The sequence below is a fragment of the Pseudorca crassidens genome, chromosome 3 (genome assembly GCF_039906515.1).
Source record: "Pseudorca crassidens isolate mPseCra1 chromosome 3, mPseCra1.hap1, whole genome shotgun sequence".
NCBI lineage: Eukaryota > Metazoa > Chordata > Mammalia > Artiodactyla > Delphinidae > Pseudorca > Pseudorca crassidens.
Window position 1 is genome coordinate 92,572,454 of NC_090298.1, and position 24,595 is coordinate 92,597,048.

At 37.3% G+C, this 24,595-nt stretch overlaps 2 long non-coding RNA genes across 2 annotated transcripts in view; one reads left to right on the forward strand and one right to left on the reverse strand.

Annotated features, from left to right (window-relative positions):
- Window positions 1-24,360, reverse strand: LOC137220769 (uncharacterized). The gene is made up of 3 exons (XR_010941787.1): window positions 24,308-24,360; window positions 405-483; window positions 1-183 (listed from the first exon to the last, which is right to left on the reverse strand). It is a non-coding gene; the product is annotated as an uncharacterized lncRNA (long non-coding RNA).
- LOC137220771 (uncharacterized) overlaps window positions 1-24,595 on the forward strand; it is a 256,549-nt gene that overhangs the window by 95,588 nt on the left and 136,366 nt on the right. The window lies entirely within an intron of this gene.

Consider the following 24,595-nt stretch of genomic DNA (forward strand, 5'->3'; position numbering starts at 1 on the left):
AAGATGAGAGTAGGGCATACTTCCTTGAGAGAACCAATCAGTGACTTTCTTTTGAGGGACACAGCCAGGTTGAGGTGATTTTCCAAGGAGAGAATTAAGGGCGTAATACCCTGACCATATTCTCTTCTCTCTTTATTTGCTGCTTGAGCATCCCTGTTGGCTGAACACAAAATTCATGAGAGCCTGTGGGGTAAGAGCAGGGTGAAAGGAGAGATAAGGTACCTGTATTAAGCAAATATAAAATATCCAGTAAGCTAGCTAATTGTCGCATCAGAACAGAACTGTCTCAGGCTAAACATGTATCCCCATGTTATATGGTACATCTGTGGCTTATAAACATGTCATTGTTGATTTAACAATATCTCCTTCCCATTACTAAAACAGAGAGAAAGCACTCTTCTTACCTATAATACATGCTGTTAACCACATGAGGATGAATTTATATTTTTAGCTCCATCTTCTTTCTCCTTTGAATATTATTCACTAAAAAAAGTAAACCAAAGTATTTGGAAATAAAAGGCAAATTGAAAAAAACCAAATATTAGTTTATGTAAATTATCTATAAAGATCTTTTTATCCACCAATTTATATATGTGCTCATTTATGTGTGTAGCCAACTATGTCATGAACTTTATTCTAGATTTGAAATGATAATACTTCGCCCCCAACTCACCTTTGTGGGTCATAATGATGACATCAAAAAGATCTTTCATTTTTTACCATGATAATTGATTGAGTATATGCATTTTTCAAGAGAGGTTGGGTTATGCAGCTGTAACAGATCCCTCAAATCTCAATGGCTTAAAACCAAGAATACACCCAATGAGGTCCGGCAGTAGACCTCTGCTCTTCACAGTCATCTGTGGTCCCAAGATGAAGAATGCACTACCATTTCACGACAGTTTCATTTCATAAAGTGTTTATCTGGTCAGCACAGCAGGTAGGGTCTCATGCCAGTAATTGAATATTGCTGCCCTGAAGAGGCATGCAGCACTTCCAGTCATAACATTGACCAGAATTAGTTATTAGACCCTGCCAAATCACATGTGTGCCTGGAGGTGCAGTATTATGTGTCCAGGAGGAAGACTTGGATATTAGTGAGCAGTGATAATGTCTATCAAAGTATGAGGTTCCTTTTTGTTCTAAATTGAATGAGATCAAGACGTCTTATGAATTACCATCTTTTTTGTACATTCTCTATGGATACTCAGCCATGATCTGCCTCTAATCTTAACCCTTGAACACCTGGTACCAAAATTTCTTTCTTTCCCATGTCAGCCGTGGTGGAATTTTACTCACAGAGGGTCGTAATTTTGGATCTGTCTTAAGATGATCACATACTTCAACTTGAAGACTAAACTAGAAACAGACTACAAAAGACAAGGACTACTTTACTCTAAACGCATAGTGAGGTTTGAATTAAAATGACTGTGAAGTACAGCTATCTAGCAACTATGAGAGATGTCACCCAGAAGATGAGAACGATATAGAGAAGCAAGCTGTTGCTTTTCTTCACAGAGGACACAGAGGACCATCCAAGGTCTGTATTCAATACACACACCCCTAAACTATCTCCAAATTACAGAAGATGGGTTGATGTTGACTTCAGTTTCTTTGAGTCATGTCTATGCTTTTCAGTGGGAAGAAAATTAAAGCCTCAGAGAACTTTGACTCTCTGTCTTTGAAATAATTTGTGTATTGATTGGGAGAATTGGTTACTAAACTATTTTTCCAAGTTCCTTTCATCATTTTTATCATTGCCTAGGCTATGAAAATATAAATATGTAGAGGCATAAAAATTAATATGTATAAATCCATTTACTATCTTGTTTATCATATAGAAGTCAATACTAAATTGGATTTTTTGGGTACTGAATTAATGCTAGGAAAGATTCAAAAATTTTAAGTCAAAAGGTCAAAATCCTCCTCTTCACTGAGCGGGGATACCAATTCCTAGGAGACCTTTTGCTGATAAGACATTTCCAAAGTGTTAATTATGGAGCAGTCCTGTCCAAGTAACTTCTTTGATTTTTACTTTTATTGGAAACATCTCAGAGTATCTTGATGTAAACAACTTTCTGTTCCTTCTCCAACAGAATTCTTAGATTGCTGACTTGGCAAAGTACAATCATTTTCATTCCTTTCAGATCATTATTTATATAACTCAGTGCTAGCTTTACAGCATTTCTTGCCTAATGATTCGTAAAATGAACAATCTGAGCACTTTGGGGAAATAGATTGTGTCAGTGTTGGGTGTTAAGGGGTAAAGCTTTGATGGAGACCATTCCATTCTCCTCTGTTTTTATAGTGCATGAACAGAGGGGATGGGATGGTCACAACTGGGATGGAAATCAGAAATTTTATCTATGGGAGCTCTAAATATACACTTGGCAGGAAAAACCTAGCAATGAAATCAATGTAGAAGAAATGCTGTCTTTCTAAGCTTGCTTGCAATTTCATTTTACTTTTGAAATATTTGATTTCAAAAATAATATTTTTTTGTTATTTAAAAATTAAGTGCTACACAGATATTTAATAGTAAGGTGCAATTTCCTCATCCTCCAGAAGTAACTGTCACTAACAGTTTGTGTATATTCTTTATATTCTTCCAGAGTTTATTTTTTATTTTTTATAGGACTCTCTCCCTTCTCCTTCTCCTCTTCCCCCTCCTCTGGCTTCCTCCCCTTTTCCTTCTCTTCTTCCTCTTCCCTTCATTCTACTCTCCTTATTCCTCTTCCCCATATCCCCCCATTCTCATTCCCCCACTCTTCTTTCTGTACTCTAAATTAGTACATGTGGCATTGCTAGATCAAAGATTCTGAACTTTTAGAGTTTTAGTAGATTGTCAGTAAATACTTTGCCAATTGATATGTTATTAATTGCTCTGCTAAATAAAGTTGTATTAAACTACACCTGTCTAGACACTCATTAATACTGACTAGTATCTGTCGTTGGTCTTTATTAATCTTTGTTAATTCCATTTTAATTTAAATTTCTTTGTTAGGTTTAGCTTCTTTTTATAAGTTTATTGGCCCACAGAATTTCTTCTGTGAGTTTCCTGTTCATATGTATTTTTTTCCTGTTGGGTTATTTGCCTTTTTAAATACAGACTTTTATATAATGTTAATATATCATATATTAATATGTTAACATATGATACATAAATATATATATTAATATATATTAGGGATGTTAGACTTTTGTCTTTTCTCTGTATTGTCTATACTTTGATTGACTCTGTCTTCTTCATTTTGTTATGGTATATTTTGCCTTGCAGAAGTTTCAGATTTTCTTGTGAACGTATGTGTCCATTTATTTTATTGCTTCTAGATTTCATGTCATGCTTGGAAATAACCTGCTGCAATCTAAGTTTATGACACACATTTGCCATTGTTTCCTTTAGTTTATTTGTGAATTTACTTTTTTGCCTTATATGTAAGTTTTTATTCTTCTGGAATTTATTTTGTAACAAGATGTAAGTCATGGATTCAATTTAATTATTTTCCAAATTGCTATCCTTTTCCAAATGACAGGTTCATTGTACAACCTGCTTCTTTCAATAGTTCATTTTTCTCTCTACTGATTTGAAATACCATCCTTATCAAATACTATGTTTCTATATACTTGAGTCTTTTCTTTTATTAATTCTGTCTATTTCTGTGCTGATCCTGGGATGTTTTCATTATGGTGGCTTTAATATATTTGAATATTTAAGAGACCTTCCACTTTCCTTTGCTCAAATTTTGGACCCAACTTTAAAAGTACAGTGGGGATATTGATTTTTATAACACTGATTTATAGATTAATTTGATAAAAAATGATGGCTTTAAACTCTTGAGTCTTTCTACCCCAAAATAAAATAAAACTCATTTTTCAAGTCTTTTATGGCCCTCATTGGAATTTTATACTCTTTTCTTATAGGGAATATGTATTTCTGGTCAGTTTTCCCAGGATGTTTTGTAGTTTTTGTTTCTATTATAAATTTTTTTTTCAGTACATTTTATAAGAATATATAAAGTTTTTGACTTTTGTATATTAATTTTGAATCCAGCTCTGTGCTGAATACTTTGTTTCCTGCTAGTACTTTTAAAGTTGCTTCCCTCTGGTTTTCCAGAGAGACAGTCATACAGTCTGTAAATAGTAATGATGTTGCCTTTCTTTTCTGTATTTCTAAATCTTAGTCCAGTGCTCTGTTCTCCGACTTTTTCTAGTGCAAAGTGAAGCTGTCATAGTGATGTTAGGCATCTTTTCATCCTACTGCTTACCTTAACATTTATGCTTCTGGTGTCTTAAATTAAGCATAATGCTGGCTTTGGGGTTGTATATGCTACCATGTTAATTAAATAACTATAAATGTTTATTGAAATTTTAAAAAATCAAGAATCAATGATTGATTTCAAACCAATTTTTATAAATAATTAAATTTTATCAAATGCATTTTTGCTATCTATTTAGATGAGTATATGGTGAACATTATTAATAGAATTCTTAGTTTTGATCCATCCCTGCCTTTCTGGAATGGCTATCACTAGATAAGTGAAATTAACCTATATTTTCTTTTTTAAAGGTACCTTTGTATGATTATGGTAGCAGTGATATCTATTTTATAAATGATCTAGGAAGCATTTCTCTTTTTTCTTTTTGCTGCATTCCAGATCATCTTTCACTTGGCTCCATTAAGAATTCATGTATATTTCTTTTTCAAGAAGAGCTTTTAATGTTTTTATTCCTGAGGTATTATAACATCAGACACTACAGCCTGAATGGATATACAGTGTTTAGATCCCATTCCTTTCCCTTCAACCGTCTGTAGATGTAGTTCCTCTGTCTTTTTTGGCCTTCAGTGTTGCTGAAGTGAAGCCTGAGATTATTTTATTTTATTTAACACTTGTAGGGGATCTGATTCTTTTCCTCAGGTACTTATAAGAGTCTTCCTTTGTTTTGGACATCTAATAATGTCATTAGTAAATACAATTCTTTGTATTTTCATGGAGCACAGTTAGCCCTTTTAACGTTAACATATAGGTGTTATTTTAGAAAAGAAATATTGGTGAATAATTTTTACATTCTATTCTCTGCTTTATGTATTGACTACCTTAGAAGTTTATTATCTTCACTTCTCTGTTATTTTCCTGAGCTTCCCTCAATATTACAATTGCATTTTCACCAGTATTAGTTCATTGTCTTTCTGCTTTCAATCTATTTTTTACTTCTGTAATGGTGTTTTCTCCTTAGCTTTTCTGGCTCCCTTTTATAGCTTCTGCACTTGAAATAGCATCTCTCCTTTGTTCTTTTGCATCTCTTCTTTTTGATCCAATTACCTATTTAAGATGTTTTGCCTAAAATTTTCTTCTGTTTTCTGGAGTATCTCCCATTTCAAAAATCTTTTCTTCATCTGTTATTTGTTGGGTATGTTCCTTTATTTCCTTAAAAAAAAAACCTATCAACCATATTAGATTTTTTTCCACTGCATTTTGTTGACTTTTGACTGATGTAGCAGTGAGAGTTAAGCTGCAGAAAAACAAAGCTACTTTCGTTATTTTAAGCACAAGGAATTTATGGCTGGAAAGTTTGTATTATGGCGTCTGGAAAGACATGAGGAGCAGGTTTTAGACTGGGTCACCAAGAGTGATTCCCAGACTAGCCCTCAAGAACTGGTGTACTATGGGAGCTGCTTCGTCTGTGAAAGTCAGGAAGCTGCTGTGGTAACAGGTGACATATGTAAGACTGGCAATTGGGTAGATGTGGTAGTAGGAGTTTGTGAATGTTGTCCTCCAACTGCTTCAGTTTTCATAGTGAAGTTGGAAGCAAAATCATAATCAAGAGTTTGGATGCAGGACGAGATGATGGAAGTTTGAGGAGAAATGAGAAAAAGTAAAATGAATTTCTAGAAGAGTAGAAAATGAACAGGCTACAGAAGAGTAGTATGATAGCAAGAGAGCATTAGGGGATTGTTTGAGGTTTGTGATCATGAATTCAAAGTGATACCAATCAAGGTAGTTGTGTGGTTTTTTTTTTTTTTTTTTTTTTTTTTCGGTACACAGGCCTCTCACTGTTGTGGCCTCTCCCGTTGCGGAGCACAGGCTCCGGAGGCACAGGCTCAGCGGCCATGGCTCACGGGCCCAGCCGCTCCGTGGCATGTGGGATCTTCCCGGACCGGGGCACGAACCCGTGTCCCCTCCATCGGCAGGCGGACTCTCAACCACTGCGCCACCAGGGAAGCCCAGTTTTGTGGTTTTTTAAAGCCACATCCAGCTGCAGAGGTGCATACATGTAGTGGTTGAAAGGTTTTAACCAGGGTTAGAAAATTTCTAAGTATTTATAATGATGGAAGAGAAGGACAAGAGAGTTAAGGATTATGAGAGTAAAGCTGGTTAAAGAAGGGAGAGAAATAGCAAGAAGGTGAGGTACAGTGGAAGTTGGTAAGACCAATGGTCTGGAGTCCTAGTGGGGCCAAAGGATTGTTGCAGTTTGCATGCTAGATATAGTGAGAAGAATAAAAGGAGGTGGTTATCCAATAGTAGAATATGTGAAATAATGCTTATGGAGAGGCTGAAGTTATAATGACAAAATCTGTGGGAGCAGATGGCTAAAATAATGTGGAAAACAGTATCACTAGAGAAGAGGGGTTCAGGGAACTGAGAAGCTAGAGACTTGAAAAGATTATCTACATGTATGTTGAAATCTCCAAAAATTAAGAAAGGAGTAGTCTGGAGAGGAAGACAGTGAGCCAGAAGTGAAAGTCTTTGAGACACAAGACTGAATAACCTGGTGGAAGATCTGTAGATAAAGCAATATTGAGGCATGAGGGATAATATAATCTGATGCCATGAAATACACAACTGGAGGTTTTTAGGTAGTGGAACTGAGAAAGGAATGAGCAACAGAGAGGATATCCGCCTCATTCCTGTGCTCAGGGACATAAGGGCTATGGGAGAAAATCAGCCTTCGCTTGAGAGGGCTGTGCAGGAAGCAGTGTGTTCAGGGCAATGCCAGGTTTCCTTTAGAGTAAGAAGATAAAGAGAATCGGAGAAGGGGCTGGGGATGTTTGGGACCATGCCAGTAATGGAATTCAAAAGTCTAGTAATAGGAGTACAGGAGGGTTGGGAGAAGAGAATAGATGAGCTAGCAGAACCTTGTGGGGATTATAAGGTAGGAGTTAAGGGTGGACCTAGATACCTGGGTCTAAAGATTAACATATACAAGGCTAAAGGCTATAGTGAGATCCATTCTCATTGATTCAAGGCAGAAAGTGGTAGCAAAGCTGAGTCTTTTGGGCAGGAACAATTGGGTGTTTGAAGCTCCCTCTTGATCCCTATTGGCAGAGGCAACAGGACATGAGGAAGTGGGTCTTTGACCCAGTGTATGGACTCCAGCTTGACACTGTATCATAGGGTTAGAAAGCCTAAGGGATGCATCTCCCTGAACTAGACACGGTCTGGGATTTGCTATTGATGGGAGAGGCTCTGCCTTGAACTTGAGTGGAATTGGGATTCTGGGGGAACTTGTCACTTATTGTGCAAAGACACTCCCCCCCCACCTTTATCACTGGTAATCTAGGTGGAAGGCCTAGAGGAGGATAGGTCTCAGTTTCTGTGAACAGGCCTCCTTGATGCCTGATGATTGGGGTTAGGGTCATAAATGAAGACTCTTGATCTGCTGTTTGTCAGAGAGTGGGTGGGATCTCCATTATGCTTATGTAGGCATTGTTTAAATCGTCCCATTAAAACTTAAAAGGAAAGTAAGATTTTATGTGTGTGTGTCAGGGGTGGGGGGCAGTGATGTGTGAGCTAGGATAGCAGGCAGCCTGTAGCCTTAGTTCAAGTATGTTGTTTCTAAACATTTTCCAGAAATGATACATCATCTGCCTTTAGACATGTCTCACTCTGGGTGTATGTGTGGGCGTGAAGTTGGGGTATTATATGGGAAAGAGATACTGCCTTCTAATTTTGTTTGTTTTAAAGATCATAATGATGGATTACCCCAGTTAGGTTCACACAAAATAAAGATGACACAGGGCCCAGTACCATCTTCAACCTTGTCTCATTGTTTGTCCTTGGATGTGCAGATATGACTCTAGTGGATGCTATTTTTCTTCCTCAAGGTTCAACCTGCCATTGGTATTTTCCCTTTTTACTTAAGGGATGTTATCTTTTTAAGAAAAACAAAAATTGATCAAGATTATGGAGATGGATTTCATTTTGAAGTATTTAAAGTATTTGAGTCCTTCTCAAATACTTTCTTTTCTTGCTTTCTGTAAGTTTTCTTTCTGATCACAAGGCCTATTGCTTTACAGTGCAGTAATATTAAAAAAAAAAAAAAAAAAAAGGTTTCCATGGCTCTAATTTAGTCAAAGGACACATGCAATGAATTTACTTTGGAGACCTGCCTCTGGAATTTTTCATGACTACTCTTTCCCTCAGGGCAGAACTCATGATTCCTTGATGTGTTTTTCTACTCTAGTCATTATTTAAGTTTCTCAGACTTACTACAACCTGTAATCTCCACTCCCTTGATTTATTTAGCTTCTAATCAAGTACGTACTGTATGGTTGATGTTTATTGAATGAATAGCAGTTTCTGTTCCACTTCATCTTGTGGCTATTTAGGCGGGTGTTTCGGTCTTTTCACAGTCATTTTTAACTCTCAGCTATCCCAGGCAAGTAGAATACTGTGTCTCTTTGCCTGCCTTTATTACATATCTATCCTAAAGTGTTTTTTTCTAATTATCATAAAGATTAAATTCCTTTTTTGGTTTGTGTTTCTCAATAAGCATTGTTTCATCTTTTTCTTCTTTATTATTTTGCACTTTTTCATAATCCAGTGAACTTTTGTGAATAGCAGGGCGTGTCCAATGAGAGGAAAATTAACTTCATTAGATGTTCCATCATAGTTTGTAAACAATGTTTACCTCATAAGCTAACATTTTATTAGGAAAAACAAAAACTTACACCCTATGAAAGGTTAAAACTGAATTACATTTCTTTAAGAGACTCAATGTTTTTATAAATATCTTCTTAATAGTCACTGTACAGTATTGTCAGTTTTCCACCTGGACCAATGGAGGGACACAGATTAAAAGAAAAACATCATAAGGTTTTCTGAACGTGCCAGATGCTTTACCTATAAACTTCTTCAATATTTCATAAGGAAAATTTCACAAAAATATGTGATACTGCTTTATAAGCTCTGCCTGAGGCCTGAAAACATGAAAATTAAGAATAGAAATGTCTGAAATGGGAGAATATAGTGAAGAGATTTACCTGAATTATATTCCTTTAGCCATGCCACCAGTGATCTTGCTTTGATGAAGTACTTAGGCACAAACACATTTCATTTAATGTGAAACCTAATCGTGCTAATTTGCCAAAAGAAAATGTCAAATTAGTGATTAATTTGCTTTCATCAAAATGTTTATTGGAACTTGATTATATCAGGATATATGAAGCAAATATAGTTTCTATATTTCTTAACATCTCGGTAGTATATCCTTGCATATCTTACCAGTTATACTAATAGATAAAAGATAGGTTACTTAGTGTAAATTTCCATTTTACACAGTTGACAATTTTTAATGCTAAATCTATAACTGAATAAGGAAATATATAAAGAAGAAGTTAATTTATTATTGCTGGTTAACTTTCTAAGTATTTTTTAAAAAATCATATATTGTGGGAGAATTCTGGGTCAGCTGATTCCAATGTATGTATTGTATTAATCAGCTATTACCACAATAATGCTGCATAAATACTCCAAAACTTCATGACTTAAACAACAACATGAAATTATTCTCATGCTCAAAGGCGTATATTTGACTGCAGAGTGATCTAGCCCGGAACAGTTGGGCAATTCTTCTTAAGGCTGCTAATTAGAGTTATATCAGTTTTGTGTCCCTTTCACTGTGCTTGGACCAGTTTCTGCTCAGAGCACTTTTTTGTGGTAAAGAGCAGAAACTCTCTACACCCATCATCCTCTAAGGTTCCTCTGGCCAAAGTCAGTCACGTGGCCAAGCCTTTAATCCACGGGGCAAGGGAATATACCAAACCCATGGAGGAGTAAGGAAGGGTAGGAGTTAGTGTTTATTGAAGAGTAATCCAAACTCTCTTGTAATTTTTATTCTTTATGATAAATTATATGTAATTTATATTACAAATAGGGATCATACTATTTGTGAAATCATGTGCAGATACACTATATAGTATCCCTTCTTTTTCATGGCATCCAATAAGGTTAAGAGTAAATTTAACTGTAAGTTTGCCAATCCTTATTTTAGGACCCGAGATGAACTTTTAGCAGCTGTTTGTTTTAGCAGGTATTTGCTTCATTTTTGGTTGTTTATTTACAGATAGAGGTATATTTGGTGGCTCAGTAGAGTCTGTTTCTTTTTGGGGTTTTTTTCCCTCTTATTTTTTCTCTAAGAATGTGAACATATCTCTTGTGGGAGAGAAGAAACGGAAAAATGGCTGCTCCACTAAACTGCTGTTCTAGGGCAGAGGCCACATCTGTCTCTGTTCGCTGCTATGTTTCTGCACTCAGCCCAATACTTTGCTCTTAGTAGGCTCTCAATAAATATTAAACTGATTACCAACTTGCAAAAGGGTCCTCTTGTGTCCCACCTCTATTTATGCTTCATTTTGTGCTAATACATACACTCCCTGAGAATACAAATTGATGTTTTCTTTATTGTTGTAAAATACACGTAGCATACAATTTACCATTTTAACCATTTTAAAGTGTACAATTCAGGGGTATTAAGTACATTTCATAAGGCGAACTTCACAAAAATGATATCACTTTATGAGCCCTGCAATACCATCGCGACTATCGAGTTCCAGTACTTTTTCATCACCTCAAATGGAAATGCTGTCCACATCAAGCAGTTACTCCCCAACCCTCTTCCTCAGAGCCTGTGGTAAGAACTAATCTGTCTTCTCTGTCTATGGATGTGCCTATTTTGGACATTTCATACAAATGGACTCATACAATATGCGGCTTTTTGTGTCTAGCTTCTTTCACGTAACATAATGTTTTCAAGGTTTATCTATGGTATGTAGCATGTGTCAGTACTTCATTCCTTTTTGTGGCTGAATAATATTCCATTGTATGGATATGCCATATTTTATTTATCCATTCATCAGTTAAGGAATTCAGGCAAGTAATATTTCATATACATGCTAATTGATTCTAGATATCAGATGAAGTCTAGTAGGTTAACAATCTCAGAGGTTGTACTTACTTCTCCCTGTAGAATATATCAGTGGAGAGGAATTCTTCTGCAGAACTTGGTTGGAAAGGGAAGAGGAGAAAACTGGAAGACTTTCTAGAACAATGATATGACCACAGTGTAGAGTGAATTCCCACTGCCCAATTAAACTGTGATACTGTGTTGTTTTTTTTTAACTTAAATTCAGATTACTATGATCAGATATCATAGTCATTTGACAGTAATTTGGTAGGAAACCAGGAATCAGCAGCTGGTTATTTTAAATGTGACTTTAATCTTCCATCTTTTCCTTATTTGCTGTGACACATGCTTTAATTTTCTCTTTTATAAAATAATAACAATACCCAAACAGTACTTTCCTACTTCTTCCCATGCTTTCTGTGACAATATTATATGTGCTTTCCAGCCTCCTCCTGCTTTCCAAAAATGTTTTAAACCCCAGGTCATATGAGATTCTGATTTAAGATTTAAAAATACTTCCCTCCTTGAATGTTTATTACCCAATTGGAATCTGAAAGGGACCGCATGACTATTTCATTATCCATAGAGTCCGAGAGGAGTGCAATGGAATTAATTTAAAAGCTTGGGAAAATAAGATATATGAATAAAATGAAAGGAATTGGCATTATGTAACCTGGAGAAATGAAGGCTGAAATCTTTAATACATGAAGAACTATTATATAGAGGATATAGAAGAGGATGAATGATTTTTCTCTGTCTTGCATGAGAACAGAATAAGAGGAAGTAGATTTAAGCTATAGCACACAGGATTTAGATTAGAAATAAAAAGCTATCTAACTCTAGGGAATGTAAGGCATTTTATCAGTTTCCTTGTTAAATCCCAAAAGGGATTTAAGGAAAAGAAATAGGAAGAATTACTTTTATTAACATTGTTTATTAAGAGATGTTCCTAAATACCCTTCCTTGTGAATGTTTAGAGGAGGATAGAGACCTACCTATTTTGGGTGGTCTCGGCTCCTGAAGAAAATAGAGGGCACCGTACTGTCATGTTTCTCCTCTATAGAAGTGTGGAGCACAATGCTTTGCAGGCAGGACCTGCTTAATAAAATGTAGTGAAATGAATAGGCCCCTCTTCTTTTTTTTTTTTTTTTTTTTTTTTTGCGGTACGCGGGCCTCTCACTGTTGTGGCCTCTCCCGTTGAGCCCCTCTTCTTAAAGACAAGAAAACCTAGGTAGTATAATAACTATATGCTCTAAGATCTAGCAGCTGGCTGCTATTAGGATCAAATTCACACAATTGGGCTTCCCTGGTGGCGCAGTGGTTGAGAGTCCGCCTGCCGATGCAGGGGACACGGGTTCGTGCCCCGGTCCGGGAAGATCCCACATGCCATGGAGCGGCTGGGCCCGTGAGCCATGGCCGCTGAGCCTGTGCGTCTGGAGCCTGTGCTCTGCAACGGGAGAGGCCACAACAGTGAGAGGCCCGCGTACCGCAAAAAAAAAAAAAAAAATTCACACAATTATTTAAGACAAAATGTAGATTTGAGCCAGAAAATAGATTTCTACCTGTTTTATACCTAGAACACTGGATGAACAATCCAGAACTAGACTCAGGCGCACTCTCTCCTTGCTATACCCTGGATGCCTGGACTGTTTCTGGATCAACAATTTAGTAATAAGCTATGAACTGGTTAGGTGAGTCAATGACCTGGTTCTAGTGAGCAATCTACATACAATACTGAGCAGTTTCTTTCAAAAATGGTTAAAAATAATGTATTCAAGAATTATTCATTGAGTTCCTATAGTATATGAGGCATTACGCTAAGTCCTAGGCAGTGCATAAAACGGAAAAGATGTCTGTGAAATAATGTGGAGATAAGCTGTCCCTTATTTTTAAAGGCATCTGGCAATATTAAGGCTAAACGTCAGGAGAAGGTAGATAGGAAAAAAACAATGGAAACAGCTTTGTGTTTTCTCAGAAGGTATTGGGGTGTAGGCTTATAAACTCCACATCTGTTCGCTCCCTGGCATCAGCCTCTTCCCTTTGTCATCCACCCTTTTGTCAGTCTGTGCAGGCGGACTGACCTGCTCTTCCACCCCTGCACTGTACACCTCTTCCCGCATGTGCTTGCCATATCACCAGCTCGTGCACAGGCTTACAACCAACATTTTCATTCTCTTCACTCTTCAGCCAGCAGGAATTCAAGGGTCCTGAATGGAGACTAATTCCATGGCATTTGAAGGCCTGCTGTGGTGGTGGGAGTGAGCAAGTCCCTGTAGGGCAGAGGTCCACAGACTAGAGCCTTGGGCCTAAATTTGAGGTGCCAAGTCTAGAAATTTAACTTCTATGACGGGAATAAAGTGATGAGAATTAAAATCTACCATGGAGTGAAGAAAACTGTCAAGCAACACTGACAGCAGGCACTGAGAGATAAAAAAAAAAAAAAGAGAAAAAAATTGTTTAAAATGCTGGTTATGATAAATATATAAACCAATTCAATTATGCATAATCACCAGTAACATAAAATCACAATAACAATGATCCATCATTAAATATGCCAGATTGATTTTGCATATATTTCATTTAAACTATTCATGTGACTTAGTCTTCAAAATTTCTTGGTTTTGGGCTTCCCTGGTGGCGCAGTGGTTGAGAGTCCGCCTGCTGATGCAGGGGACACGGGTTCGTGCCCCGGTCCGGGAAGGTCCCACATGCCGCGGATCGGCTGGGCCCGTGAGCCATGGCCGCGGAGCCTGCGCGTCCGGAGCCTGTGCTCTGCAATGGGAGAGGCCACAACAGTGAGGCCCGCGTACCGCAAAAAAAAAAAAAAAATTTCTTGGTTTTGTAGAATGGTTGTCTGTTCAGAGCATATAAAACAACAGAGAAGACAATACCCACCCATCGAGTACCCACCCATATAATTATTCACACTGTTTGGTTGATGTTTCATAAATAATGCTGGTTAAAAAATTTTTTTTTCTGTTGAAATGGAAAGAGTATTTCAACGATATTCGAGAAGGCAACAATTGGCATATTGTTCTGATTGCCTTAGCTGCCTTCCCTGAAGGAAACATGCTTGTTTTCAGGGCTGGCTAATCTTGGAATAATAATACATTGTTCTCAATGTTAAGTTGAGAGAAATTTAATCAGACTGCTTTCATTTTGGCAATTTCAGGATTTCTAGCTTCCATTTCCTGCCTCCCCAGGAAAAACTGAACAGAGAATATTGGATTTTCTGCTTGTCAGATACTTTGCTCAAGCAAAGTATTTTTTTTTTTTTAAATAAGATTTAATCAAAAGTAGTCTCTCCCTTGGCCATCCTCATCCTTGTCAGGCACTGTTTTTAACCTTGATAAAAGCAGTATTAAGTCTGTATTTTGATTTTAAGGTTGAAAAATTAATGTAGGCAACTAAAGGAATCAAATAAAACAAAACTTGGGGATTAACTTTTACAGTTAAGACAAGAAGAAAAGCAATTAGTGGCTTGGCTATCTGATAGGCCTTCACCGACCCATTTAATGCAATTTCTTTAACCCACTAGTCTCTTTTATCTGGATTGAGCAGTGATTCTTTGTCGGTCATCAATTAAATTTTTTTCCCTTCCCCTTGAAGGAGTTATTCCAGATTCCTGGCAGCCTTGCTGAACTGCAGTGGAGCCAAGGACTTTTATGTATGCAAATTCTTAATTGTAAACATTGTGACAAGCATCGGCAAACTGGGATTTGGCAGAGTTGGTGTGATGTCATAGAAAAGAATTTCCTTTGTTTTATTTAAAAGTGGTTTCCAAGTTTTTCCCTAGTTAGTCTGGCTTTTATCTCAAGCTCCAAGAAAGCCGTTTACCAGATGTCAGAACCAAGACATAGTCTTTGACTTCTAAGGACTTTATCCAGGCTGACCTGGATTACTCCCCTTCATGGATTGAATGCAAACTTCTTAAATAACACTCCATTTCTCCAGGCTAATGTTCTCTCTTTTCTTTCCATTTATCTTACCCTGTCTATCCTCATCCTTTGTCTTAGGCAGAACTTTACTGTCTCAATTCCCTTAGCATGAAAGTGACTCTCAAACACTGTCATCTCCCTAAAATATTTTCAAAATGAGGTTTTGATTCCCACCCTGATTTCATCCTGTATAAGCAGTCAAGTTACAGGTTGATGAATCTGATATAAGTTAGTGGCAAAATCCTAAAACAGAATATTAAACAAGTGGTTTGTTAGCACTTAGGAAAAAAGTCAGTGATAAATTGTGAGGGTCTGAATGAATTTTCTAAGAACAAATGGCAAACCAATCTCTCCCTTAGATAGGTTCCCTGCATTGGGAGGTCAGAGAAACTGTATAAAGCATTTTGATTCCAGCAAGATATTTGAAGTAGTTACTCAAGGTGGCTTCATGGACGGTGGCTTCATGGACAAGATGTAGAAAACAGAGCTGAGTGAAATGGTCAGGTCTGGCAGAACAGCTAAGGCTACTTAGTGAAATTGTATAATTTAGGAGGTGATTTTTAGAGGTGTGCCACAAGACTCTAGTTGGCCCAGCTTCAATAAGTGTTTTGATTTATGGTTTGGATGAGCCACGGAAGGCCCTTTTCTATTTCCTGTTTGATTGTCTATTTGATCTTCAAAACACCACCTCAGAAGTCTTCTGTCATCCTTAAGTTTGATTTAGAGATCTCCACTCTGTACTGCTATAGTAGTTTTTCATAGAATTTACCACATTGTTCTGTAATTCCTCATTTTTCCTGCCTGTTTCCTTTTGTAGGCTGTGAAATTCTTGAGGTCAAAGACCAATCTTATTTAACTTTATATCCCACAGCATCTGGTACTCAGTAAAAAAATTTTTGAATAGGTGAATGAATGAGTGATTTAGTGCCAAGTTTAGCATGACTTTCATGTAATACAAAAATGCAGTATAGTTAATAACAGAATTAAGATTCAAAAAGAGTTGAGTGGCTAAAAAAAATGGCTCCAGTTAAAATGATGAAGTTCAATACCTCAACTCCATTTATTTTACCGACCACCTTTGATTGTCTCTTACCCCCTTGCTGTTCTCTATTTCCCCCTCACCAAGCCTAATTTCATGGTTGATCATTATAATCACTCACTTGCCCATCTCTTGCCTTGTCCTTTACAAAACCACAACCCTGGGTAAATCCAACTCTCTACATGGATCCATGGATAAACAGGACTGAAGAAAAGCCCACCTCCCTGCAGACTTGCCTCACTCTTTTTTTTTTTTTTAATAAATTTATTTATTTTATTTATTTATTTTTGGCTGCGTTGGGTCTTCGTTGCTGCGCGCGGGCTTTCTCTAGTTGCGAAGAGTGGGGGCTACTCTTTGTTGCTGTGGGCATGCTTCTCATTGCGGTGGTTTCTCTTGTTGCAGAGCACAGACTCTAGGCATGTGGGCTTTAGTAGTTGTGGCACGAGGGCTCAGTAGTCTTGGCTCACAGGCTCTAGAGCGCAGGCTCAGTAGTTGTGGTGCACGGGCTTAGTTGTTTTGTGGCATGTGGGATCTTCCCGGACCAGGGATTGAACCCATGTCCCCTGCATTGGCAGGCAGATCCTTAACCACTGTGCCACCAGGGAAGTCCCCCTTGCCTCACTCTTAATTCATGACCACTAACCTGAAGTGAGCCCTTAATGCTGCCACTGATCATTTTGTATGTCCCTAATCTCTTCCCTCTCCAAGTCTGTCACACGACTGTTTAGACTTTTTCTGTCTCTCCTCGAACACTATCACATTCCCCATTCTCACTCTCAGTTGATGACCTTCCTTCTTTTTCACTGAAAAAAATGTAAGCAATCTCATGAAAACTTCCACATCACCCATCATCTCCTCTGCACCCACATACTTTGCCTTCCTTTATGTTACTAGAGAGATAAACTGTTAAACCAGACATAAAACCATCATCATATACACTGGATTCCACCCCTTTCATTTACTCAAGAAAATAATTCCAGGAGTTCTGGGATTTCTTACAATGTCTTTTCTTTTTTCACTTTCTACTATATCACATTCACAGGAATATAAACCTACTATTATTTCTTCTACCTTAAAAAGTCTTCTTTAGATCTTCTGCCTTAGTTCTTTGCAGCAAAACTCCTCAGAGGAGTCTATTTGGCAATGTCTCTAATTCTCTTTTCCCATTCTCTATTAAAGCCACTCTAATCAGCATTTTGCCCCCATAATTCTTTTAAAACTGCTCTTCATCCTCATCTTAGTTGATTTGTTAGCACCCTTCGGTGCTTTGATTACCTCTTTCTTTCTGGGTGATATATTCTTTCTTTGACTTCCAAGATACCATTCTAGTTTGTTTTTACCACTACTTTATTGTCTACTCATTTTCAGTCTGTTTGCTTTTACTTCTCTTCTCTGCAGCCTCTTCTTCTTTATGAGCCCTAGAAGTAGGGCTCACTCCTTGATTTTCTTCTCTTTCTGCATTTATTGCCCGATGATCATCTGGTTTCATGGTTTCTGTATACTGGTGACTTCCAAATTTGCGTGTCCAGTTTAGATCTCCTTCCCAAATGCCTGATTCTTACAGTTGTCTAGGAACGATTTCCCCCTGCCAAATCTGCTCCATCTATAGCATTCCCCATCTCATTTAATGGCATTCTATCCTTAAAGTTTTTTGGGCTAAAAACCTTGATTTTGTCTCCTTTTCTCTCACACTCCATATCCAGTATATTGAGAAAGCATGTTGACACTACTTTCAAAATAAATCCAAAATCTCATCACATCTGATCACCTCTACTGTTACCACCCTAGACCCAGACACTATTATCTCTAGCCTGGATTATTGCAGGAAACTCCTCCTGGTCTCTCTGCTTCTGCTTTTGGTGCCTTCAGTCTGTGCTCAATATAGCAGCCTCTGCTGAAAATCCTGCTACATCTCACTTAGAGTAAAAGTCAGAACCTTGCAGTGACTGCTGGAGCCTGCATGCTTTGCCCTTCCTCCCATAACTTTTACTTCATCTTCTGCTAGACTCCTCCTTGCTTACTCTGCTCCAGTCACAATGGCCCACTTGCTGTTGCTCAGACACACCAGTAGCAGTCCCACCTTAGGGTCTGAGTTGGCTGTTCCCTTAGCCTGCAGCACACTTCCCCCAGATACCTGCGTGCCTTTCTGTAACCTCCTGCTTAAATGTCACCTTCTCGGTAAGTCTGCTCTGGCACACTATTAAATACTAATGATTGTACCCCCCTGCACCCCAACTCCCAGCACTTCTGATCCTGCTCTATTTTTTTTCTTTTTACATAGCACTTGTTTATTTTTCAGTATACTATGTTATTTATTTATTTATCAGATTTATTGTCTTTCTCCCCCTGTAGAATTTAAAAACACTTCACATTTACATGATGGAAGAGTTGTGACTTACCATTTGCTTATGAGAAAAAACAAGAGTTTTAGATGTAAATACAAGACACTGTTATCTTCTCATTGCTAAAAAAGTTAAGCATCAGGTTGTGTTAATAGTAAGTATAGGGAAGTAACCATTTTTCTGTTTGTTTTACAAATATTTATTAAGTACCTCTTATATATTAGTAACTGTCATAGGTTCTGGAGCTACAACAGTGAACAAAACAAATAAAAATCCTTGACCTCATGGAGTTATATCCTGGTATATTTTATTGTGCACTGCTGTATCTAGTGTAATACACTGTATTCTGTATGGGCTATGCCAGACCAATCATACTGCATTTCCTTTGGTCATTACTCTTTGAATCACACTGGTTAAGAGCATGGTCTTTGGAATCAGGGAGACAAGGATTTGAATCTTGGCTCACTTTGACCTTGGAAAAATTACTTAACTTCTCTGAGCCCCACTTTCCCCATCAATAAAGTGTGGGTACTGTTACCTACAGTAAAAGATCATTTACTTAGACTGTCAGGACCTGACCCATTCCAGATTAATATTTCTTACTTTAGGTATCTTAACTCCAAAATAGCACAGTGATTTACAAAAGACATTTTAGTCTGACAGTTTTGGTATATAATATGAGATGTCAAGTATGATAAGAAATGAACAAATTTATATGCATAGATGTCTTACAGAATCTTTTTTATGAGTTGAATGCCGTGCAAATTACTTAAAGAATTCATTGTGTATCTGTGGAGTTTTTTTTTTTTTTTTTTTTTCAGTATGCGGGCCTCTCACTGTTGTGACCTCTCCCGTTGCGGAGCATAGGCTCCGGACGCGCAGGCTCAGCGGCCATGGCTCACGGGCCCAGCCGCTCCGCGGCATGTGAGATCTTCCCAGACCAGGGCACGAACCCGTGTCCCCTGAATCGACAGGCGGACTCTCAAGCACTGTACCACCAGGGAAGCCCGAATGTTTTGAATGAAAATATTTGTTTACCCATGAAAGGAAAATATGTATCACATAAAATATAAATATTTAATGATGTAAATGTTATTATATATATTTATATATTTTGCCCACCAAATTTTTACTGCAAAATCAGACTTTATAAGCCATACTGATTTCCTTAAAAAAAATGGCTAAAAAAAGTCTGGTAATTTTTTTAAGCACAAAATTTATTTTAAAAACATGAAATTTGTTCCTAATCTGCAGAAAGAGGTTTCGTAAGATCACTAACCATCAGGATTTGCTTTTTCTATAGCAGCCACAGTAGAGGATGATACAGTAGGTCTTTGGAAAAGATCAGGCAGGGGCTCTGCTTGCTTGTGCCTTCCTTCATTTTCAAGGTTCTCTCCCATCCTATGCATTTGGAGTAACTTCTGTTTACCAATGAATACATTTTGTTCCATGGGATTTATGAAATTTTCACAACATCAAAGACCCTCATCAGAATCATTTTCTAACCATCCTTTGTAATCCTCACTGCCTTGTCCATTTTGTCATCACCTTCCTATCATTTGCAGCCTTGGAGGTCACACCATCTCTTAGCACAGAATATTGTAGCAAAATGCTCCTCTTTTATTACAGTGTAACTAAAAATGGACAATCATGAAAAACCTTTTTTTAAGAATAAATTAGTTATTTGAATGCTTACAGTATTTAAACTTTCAGATAAATTATCTTAAGTACAATTGGTATGAGGAGTTCAAGAAATAGTAATGTATATAAAGAATTTCTCACAATGTATGGCACAAGGTAATTGCTTAATAAATGACTTTAATTATTATTATTGTACAAACAGATTAGTGTATATTTAGAGGAAAATTCCCAGGTCTATAAAGGGATCAGTATAATGTGAGGATTTTTTTAAAAAGTAATTGTCTTAACTGTATGCATGCAGTTGTAGATTCATATTTCCTTTAGAGTTCTCTCCATACATTATCCATAATAGCTGATGAGTTTCTAGTTGACAAGAACCATGCCAGTTTAACTTGTTTTTTTTTTTAATTTCTAAGCAAGCACTAAGAATTTTTTAGGCACATTCTGTTTGCATTAGATACAGCTAATTTCATATTTTTCTTTCCACTGAAGGAGATTGGGAGCTTCTAATGATTCTTGGAAATCATTAAATTAGGATTAATGATTATCTATATAGAGAATCTATACTGCATGCATTAATGTTAGACAAGGTCAGGGATGTACATTATTCATTCATTTATTCAGCCTGTCATTTTCAAATCATTCAATAAACATTTATTGAGCATTTTGCACTCCTTATTAAGTATACTAGATGTTGGAAAATTAAAAATAACTTTTAGGCTCTATTATTAATATGATAGATATTTGTGCTGGAAGACTATATGTGAGACATGTGTGGGGGAGTTTAGCGTATACAATCTAAGGAAGGAGACTAGATTATACCATAAAGTTTTATCTTGAATATACTTACATACAAATTCAGGATTATATTAGGGTTTTTTAGTTCAAGTGATAGGAAACCCAATCCAAATTGCCTTAAGCTAGAGAGGGGACTTATTGGCCCATATACATGAAAAGTCCAGGGTATTTCTTGTTTGAGTACTGCTAGATCCAGTGTATTGACGTAATCAGAACCAAATCACCCTTTTAATCTTGGTTTCACATCCCTCTGGAAGTTGGCTTCCCTCTCAGGTAGGCTTTCTCTTTGAGCTGTCCCGTAGCAGCTCAGACTTACATCTTTCATGTTGCAGAAAGGAAAGAATTCTCACCCTATGCCCATGGCCAAAGGCCTGGAACTTTCTGATGTGGACATATTCTCTTTGCTTAACTGACTACTGTGTTTGGGAGTAGGTGGATGATGTTCTGACTGTCCCTCAAGGATCAAGTGTCCACCTCTAGACTTGAGAATGGGAGGATGGAGTTGGTTCCATGTGAACCACTTAGTCTGAGAGTTGGTAAGAAGTACCACCCAGGCCCATTACTCAAGGAAGAGGGAGGCATGATGAGGAGTCACACAAGGATCCACAGCAAAGATCCTGTGACAGGTGTGGGACTGTTCCAGCTGATGGGGTTGGTAAGAGAGAGGAGAAAGAGCTTCAGATTAACATTAATCTTATGTATTTTGCCATTTACATTGGTGATCAGACACCCTATCTAGAAAAACTATCACTGTGCTTTCGATTTCTTTAATTGCAGTGTGAAAGATCCCTTTCCAGAACCTCCAGGTAGACCTGGAGGTTTTGATTTGCACACCTGTATGAAAAGTGTGCATCTAATCTTTGTGTAGCTAGATGTGTGACTCTCCATGAATGTGCATTTCAGACAAGGAATTTTCCAATTTTTATAGTATCCATGCTCCAAATATCCTTCTTGAAACTGCTGAGGACATAGTCCTTCCACTTTATTTAAAAACAAAAATCACAACAAGGGCAATAGCAACAAAATGCTCCATTTACCTTTAAAGGTATACTGTAAATATGCATATTTGGTGATTGGGGGAGGGGAAAAATGTACACTTGAATTCAGTATTATTTGAGAACCTTATGGATGCTTTGCAGGCACCTTCACACTGCCAGACACTGTGAATTTACAAACTCATATGATTATCATAAAGCCCAGCAAGGCAGATCTGATCTCTGTCTTTCACATATCTCAAACGTCTAATCAGTCTTGACTATGTTTATATTGATGAGAGAAGCAGTAAAATACTGATTGGAATTGGTGTATTTGGCTGGGTCTTACTGATTGGTGGATCCCATCAAGATGGTCAGCAAGATTTTCCCTCTGGATGTGAGATTCTGTTGATTTTTATTCTGGAACAATTCTTCTCAGAAAGAGGATCTTCCAGCTTCCTGCCTGGAGGGTACACCCTGCTCTGTGCTTGGTGTCCCAATCTAGGGCCCTCTGGTTCAGTTTTTGTTGGAGGTGGAAGAGGTATGTTGCCTGGTTATGGAGGTGGGGACCTGAACTTCTCACTGCTCCTCGTAGAGATTTTCCAACTGGCTTCCTTAACAACTGCTGCCTCCATTTCCTAAGACTTTCCAGGATTCTAGGATAGAAATGGCTTGCTTCTCATTTGTATCATGCTGTTGTAGACTTAATCTTCCTGCTGCCTGCTAAGCCACTTACCATTTCTCCATCTGCTCTCAGCTTTTATATACTATTTGGTTCAGGGTTATAGAGAGCCTCAGTCGTACTGAAGTCAAAGTTTTGTTTCTGTTTCTTGTTACCTATGCTTTTTGAGAGTGATTTTTAAAAGAAGAGGACAAAAATATTTTTACTATTTTGAAGCCAGATGTCATCTAATTTATAATTCTCTTGACCTCAGTGCCCTTATCTATAAATTGAGCTAGATGGCTTCTATAGGTGTAAATGCCATCATCATTATTGTTTTATATTAATATAAGTGTACACGTGTTATTTTAAATTTCTAGTTCATTGATTTAGGATAAATTTTTCCCATTGAGGAGGCCTAAAAAACTAAAACATCCTATATGTTAATTAATTTTACTTAAGGCATATAAGTACAAACACAGTTGTGTCCACTATATTATAGGGCATCCCACGTAAAAGGAATTAGTTAATTGAAGCATATTTTTTAAATGGGGCATCAACCAAGCAGATCAAACCACAAAAAGAAAGGAATGTGATTGTTTACTAACTGCTCTAACATAAGATCCTTAGAGCTTTGAGGAAAGTGACTTTATCAAATGCTAAACTTAATTTTAGGTGATACAACTACTTACTTTTAAAATAGTTCAAAAATACTAACTTTATATGAAACTCTAACACATTTTTTTTAGGTGAGCCATTTATTCTATAATGATTCAGTTGCTAACTCATGAGTTAGAGAATCAATTATTTTTAAAACAATTTTTTAAAGTTCTGTGCTCTTCCATTGTTAAATTGTGACATGTAATAGGTCCATTTTGGGAATTTACTCTTAATAAGCCAATTACAAAAATAATACAATATAAAATTTCAACCTATATTTGGGATTTGAGTATAACACACTATGACGCATAAGCCCAAAGGAACACATTTCTTATTTACATGTTTCTATTATCCTTTCCTTCTCCTCTCTTCCCTCCTTTTCTCCCTTTCTCTCCTGAATATCCTTAGGTCTATTTTGTCACTAAGAAAAAGTTTCTACATATCTGGCCAAAGGCCAAAGGTGAATACCAAGCAAACTCAGTCACCTCTTTAGGATTAATGATGGGATTTTTACCCAGCATGCCCTAGGTTTGCAGTGTTCCTTTTGCCAAGATAAATATCTGGGCAATCCAGTACTTGTTTGGAAGAAGACTTGAGAAAAGTTTAATCATTTGTGGAGTTGATTTTTTGACAGGTCAGCAGAAAACTGCTTTTTTTTTAATCCAGGTTAATGTGTTTAAGTAAGACTCAGGAAGTAAAGAGTACTGGCTTTGGCAACAGGTTTGGGCAACAGGCAAATGCAGAGTTCTTGGAGAGGCATCAACAAGCACATGCATCTCTGGGGAAAAAAAATCCCACAGACCTATAAAGAAGCCAGTTTTTCAGTTATACGAACATCAAGTATTAATTGTTTCTAGACACAGTTGGATAGAGAAGGAAAAATTGGAGCCTGGCCTAGTTTTATCATGTGACCATAATCTCCAACAGCGACAACAATATCAATAAAACCGTGGGTTCCCAGAAAACCCTTCTAGAACCTTCAGTGAAGACCTTGGAGTAGAAGAGTAACTGGAAATTGAATTACCATGCAATAAGGATGGAGGAATAAAAATGGAAGTGCAGGTACTTACCAACAGCTAAAAGACAGGAAGGAAATTCAAAATGCTTTGAATGGACATATGCTCCTGCATGCAGTGTCATCTAAAAGAGAGGCCAGCTAAATTTGGTCATCTTTTAAAGTTCCAATGACTTGTATTTCCCAGGAGTGACCAGGCCCTGACAATATGACTCATGCTTACCAAACTACTTGCATGACTGAGGTAGACACAGAATGATGATTTATTAACAAAGGAAAATATAACTATTGTGTGGACTGGGCGTATATGTGAGAGCATGATCAACGCAGTCCTTCTCTGTAT